The sequence below is a fragment of the Argiope bruennichi genome, chromosome 1, assembly GCF_947563725.1.
Source record: "Argiope bruennichi chromosome 1, qqArgBrue1.1, whole genome shotgun sequence".
Lineage (NCBI taxonomy): Eukaryota > Metazoa > Arthropoda > Arachnida > Araneae > Araneidae > Argiope > Argiope bruennichi.
The window spans coordinates 33,105,187-33,111,229 of NC_079151.1; positions in this window are offsets into that span (position 1 = coordinate 33,105,187).

Sequence of the window (6,043 nt, forward strand, 5' to 3'; positions counted from 1 at the left end):
TTTTGTTATGATTATTTTAGTATTCAAAAAGTTTTGAAAATAACTCACTCTAGTCATTAGATATATTATAAAATTTTTATAATACAATATAGTCTGAAAAAAATGCATTGCATGCACTTGAGGCATGTTTTTATAATAACTTTATTTTGTATTCAGTTTGAAATTTTAAATTGTCATGTTCATTATTTTTTCTTCATGATTAGTTTTGAGCTTTAGATTGAAGGTTATTTAATAAAATTTTCATATAAAGGAGTGAGAAAGCATACCTTTGAGTAAATCAATATTTTTCTCTGATTTAGCCAGAATGAAAAGTATTGGAGCAGTATTAACATCTGATATGTATATAATTGCTAAACTTGGATTTTATAACTTAAAAAATAATTGATATTGGTGGTTCTGTGTTATGCTTAATTGAAAAATAACCATTTTGGAGAAAGGTAATTAATAGTTTAATGATTGATGTTGTAAATAATTTTCATTTATTATTTTATTCTATCATAAAGTGATTATTTACATAATTATTTTAACTGTTATCAAGATATTCTATCATTTATTCTATAATGAATTGAATAGTTGTCTAACTTTAATGTGTATATTCCTAATATGATTCCAGTAGATGTGTCCTTAAAATCAATTATAATTTTAAAAAAGAACATCCATATAGCATCTGTAGAATATCAATTCATCAATCCATCATATCCAGATTAATTGAAGTGTTAATAAATGTTTCTAAAGTTTTGTAAGATTTGAAAAGAGAAAATATTTGAATTTTGTGAGTAAAAATCATTCACTTCATTTGTAAAGCTACAATTCTTTTTTGAAATATCAGAATTCATTTAAATATTGTAGCTAAGCTTTTCAATACCATTCATTTATTGAAATATCTAGAAATTATAATTATTTTGAATTGGGATGCTTATAGTATCAAAAGTAACTGGAAAAGTATACCATAAAACTTTTCACTGATAAATTGCTACTATTTGGCAAAATTAGTCTAATGGGGGATATAAAATTTAAAATAATGATTATACTAATTTTGGATGAAAACAGAAAATGAATTTTAAAAAGCTACCCACGGAAATATTTCAAATATTTATATGCAAAATAAATTATGTATGTCTTGCTATTTTTTTTACTTAAAATTAGCCAAAAATAGCTGTGAAAAAATTAAACACTTTTCTAAAAAAAAATTTGTTTCAAAGATTATGAAAAATATTATATTATATTATTCAATGTTACACTTTTCTAATATTTTGTTACTTTTCATGTAATGCTGTTATTTAAAATTTCTGTAATTTAAATGTTAAGCTTGCTATATAAATGTTTTAATACATTACATATGCATAGCATGCTAATTATTATTACCTATTTCTTAAATTTACAAAATTGTGTGAAGTAATATTGATGAGCAATTTGTCTGTGTATATACTTTGTCCTAAAAATTTGTTGTGATGCAGATCTCTGCGGAGAATAACAAAATTTTGCTTTTTGGGGCTACAAATGAAAATATTTTAATTTATCAAAATTAAATGTTAATGACAAATTTCATTAAAGAGAAATTAACACTTTTCTGCAACCTCTCTTGTATTATTGGTTAAAGTGTGTTATGCACTATTGTTGAGATAGTGGATTTCACTGCATGTTGCATATAGATCAGAAAATATAAAATCCAACATATATTTGAAGAAGAGAATCTTTTTAGAAAGTGAGTTCATTTTTCAATTCTTTGAAAACTAAACATTTTATGAAATCCTTAAAATAGACAGAACAGTACATATTAAAATGTTCTCCATCCTATAAATCATAAAAGTTGCATGCTTAATCATAGACCGATATTTAGTTTCTAAACTATTAATGATACACATATAGTTTCAATTGGTAAAATGTCAATTACGCTGTGTCATTATGATCGAAATTTGATTTCCTGTAAAGTCCTCCTGTCTTATCAATCATATTTAGTGAAGTATTCTTAACACTATGACATTTTAAATAAAACAAAAAATTTTGTGGTTAAAATTAATCTGGTATGAAAATAACTATTTTACAAAATTATGGTCAAATACACTGTTTCAGTAGAGAATTTAAGGGATTGTTTGTGTACTGAAATTATGCATAGTGATACTTATTCAAATTATTTTTGAAATAATTTTATACATGACCCCCCCCCCAATTAAGTTATACAGCAATAACTTAGTCAATTTTTATAAAACAAGTGGATTTTTTATTATCATACATTTTATCCTATTAACAATTTGTTCTTAAATATGATTGAAAAGACTGGAGGATCATATAAAAAATATCCATAAATTTTTCAGAAATGCATTCGTTGATATAAACAACATAAAATATAATTACTTTTCATTTAAAGCATTGTATATGTAATAGTACAGAAATTAACTTTTGGGTAACAATAAGAGTAGATATCATTTATGTAATTTGATATAAATTTGTGTTTAAAATCAGAATATCAATGTTCCTGAACAAAATATTTTTTAAAGTTAACTGCCTGGAAAAAAAAAGATAATTTTCCTGCTAATTGATTTATTTTTCTTGAGTTATTGGTATCTAATTCTTTCTATCAATATATATATATATATTCTTAATGTGATTTTGAATATTAAAAAATGTTTTTTATTTTATTCTCTTTTAAAATAATGAAAGTAGTTATCTGAATAATTCCATTTAAATTAATAATAAAACTGAACTCCAACACTCGTCAATTATGAAATAGGCTTTTTTTTTGTTTGGTTTTTTTTGTCAGTCAATGAATACTTGATCATTTTTAAAAGATCAACTGCCTTCATTTGCATGACAAACAGAGAAAGATCTAATATTTTTCAATTTATTTTGAAACTAGAGATTTATTAATAATAACATCTGTTAAAAAGAATTAAAAATTTATCAAATTAAGAAAGAACTGTGGTTATTGACTTCTTAAAAATGTGTAATCTGCTAATGTAAAATGACTTGCATGCAAAATAATAAAATCATGCGACAGCTGTATACTTTTCCCACATGATTAATCAGCCCTTTTATGATGTTTAAATTCATGATGATGAAATGATAGCGATAAAAGTATTGGCGGAAATTTAAATATATGAAAAAAAAAAAGTTTTGCTGAATGCAGTTACTTAGTTCCATAAAAATATTACAAAAAATTTAATCTCTTCCGATGAAAATAAAAGATAAAAACAATTTAAACTGGACAAATTTGAATTCATTTGATATACCTTTGATTCTGTATATTCTAAGCTCAGCTAGAGTGCGTGTGAAAGGGGATAGTAACATGAGCATGACGTCATTGACACCTATTTTAGTGGAGGTGGTGTTACAGAAACAAAATATTTTTTTCATTCGGGACGAGAACAATGCTGTGATCAGGTACCAATCTTTTGTAGTGTTAATTATCATGGCATCTCAATCGCCGATGTATTGTAGAAAGCGAGTAAGTATAATAGCAAGTGGTTGATGATGATTGGAATCAAATACATTCATAAAGAGGGAAAGTAAATAGATTTCGAATGTATTATTACTAGTGTGAGCAAAGTTTTTTTTAGCCAATTGCGAAACAACTTCTGGTATTTTGATGTTAGCACTTTAAATGATGTATTCATGCAGGGTTCCTAGGGAATCTATCTGCAATGTCAAGTTTGCAAATCAAGGCTAGCTGCTAATTTTCTTTCGTCATTTTCATGGTAATGAGGGAATGGAAATGCAATTTTCACTTTGGGACTTAAAGCATAGTTACACATTGCTTCTATAGGCAGTGGCATAGAACAAGTAGACAAGAGATTATAGAGACATTGGACACCAGTCTTAAAGGGGGGGAACTTCGTTCCATGGGGATAAAATATTAGAACCTTTATTCCGCTTTCTTAAGGAGAAATATTGAAAAGGAGCAACAAAATATTTTTATGTCTTGCATGTCACTTATCCTCAATACACCAACCACTTATAGGGAAATATTGAATGATGACACGAAATGTTTAGTGTAAAAAAACAAGCATGGTTGAAGTTAAGAAACTGGCTTATGCTACCTGAAAAACAAGACTTTGCTATGAGGGCGTTTGTTTGCTAGTTCCAAACGACTAGAGGGGGGAGAGATGAAAAATCAACAGGATGTAGTCATATAAATGAAAAAAAAGCAAACAAAAGAAAAACACTGTTTAAAATTAATTTTAATACATTTTAAAACTAGAGAGGAAATTTAAACCGCAACTGTATCAATGCCGTACCATTGAAAATAAATGAGCCTGAGCCAATAAAAGCCATATATGTAATTATTTGTTTTACTTGGGATATGGAGAGAATACCCACTAAATGTGACGAAGGCTCTGTTTGTCAATTAAAAAAAATACAAACTGGAATGTGGAACCCCCAGTAGTATTACCCTGTTTAACCCTTAACTGGGGACGTGCGGTCTGTGAGACCGCTAGCGATGGATTTTTGGTCACCCCTATTCTATTTTTAGCTCAGTTGAATGGATTGACCCTGTAGCTTCCTGTTTTGTGACTTTCAATACACGTGCACTTTTTCAACCGATTTCAGCGGATGCTTTTTAAAATAATTGAGTTATTTATTTGAGTGTGGTCTCTCAATATATTGGCAGTTTTTCATACTAATACATTCATTAAAAAATTTAATTTGAGTGTAAATGAAATGCGGTCTTGTACACCACACCTGCCCAATTAAATCCTAAAATTTCACCTCTACAGTTAAGGTTTTATAACGCATGCAAAATATTCTCCAATATATTATTCAATCATTTAATATCTTTTGTAACAAAAATTACTGGATCATATCAATGTGGCTTCATAAGAGGAAGACTTACTATAGATCAAATATATTCTTTATCAGACAGAATATAGAAAAAAAATATCATGGTTTAATATTAAAATCTATCACTTTTTTTATAGATTTTAAAGCTGAATATGATAGCATCAGAAGAGATAAGCTATACCACGCAATGAATGAACTTGGAATTACTGTAAAATCAACCAGATTGGGCGAGGAGATACCAAAATAAAATGCAGATTCAAAATTAAGAATATACTATCAGAAGCTTTCTACATTAAGAAAGGATTGCGACAGAGTGACGCACCATCATGGCTGCTCTTTTATATAGTTTTTGTAAAGGTCGTGAGAGATGCAGGGATTACTACGAACGGAAATATTTTTTTTTATCGATCTATTCAGATTCTGGCAGATACCGACGACATAAATATCATTGTCAAAACAAACAGAACGTAATTCAAACATTTGTAACTTTTGAATTAGCTTCCAAAGACATGACCCTAACAATAAATGAAACAAAATCCAAATGTTTACAAATAACTAAAAGAAAACTTCTTCAATTCCTTGAAATAAACGATTGCAAGTTTGAACAGGTCACAAAATTCAAATACATTTGAACACTGAATGAAAATTAAAAGAAATAATGACATAAATCCAGAAATCATTAGCAGCATGGCAAACAGAAATTTTTATGAGCTAAAAAGATTTCTTAAATCAAAATTTCTGAGTCGAACAATAAAAATCAGTATTTATAAAACCTTGAATCGACCACTTATTTTGCATGGACACTAACCAATGCAGCAGAAGATAAATTGTTAGAGTATTTGGGAGGAAAATTTTAAGAAAAATCTATGGTGCTGTAGACGAAAACAATGTATGGCGAATATTTTACAACCATGAACGACTCAAAAAATTTAAAGAACCCGACATCATTAAAGCTTATCATATCGGGGTGGGGGGATCATACACTTACAAAGATTAGAGGATTGCAATCCAGTAAGAAAGTTGATCATTTCGGAAGCCTACGGGTGTAAGAAAAGAGGTCGACCACCCTTTAAATGGCTTGACAACGTTGAAAAAGATCTCAACTTGCTGCATATTTATAAAAGTATTTGAAATAATTATTTGGATACTAAATTATTCATTATCCTACGAATCATATGATAGGATGGAGATGATTAGGATCGGAGGATGGAGATGATGTTTGGAAATACTTTTAAGGAAGACAGGGTTATTGCTGGCAAAAAAA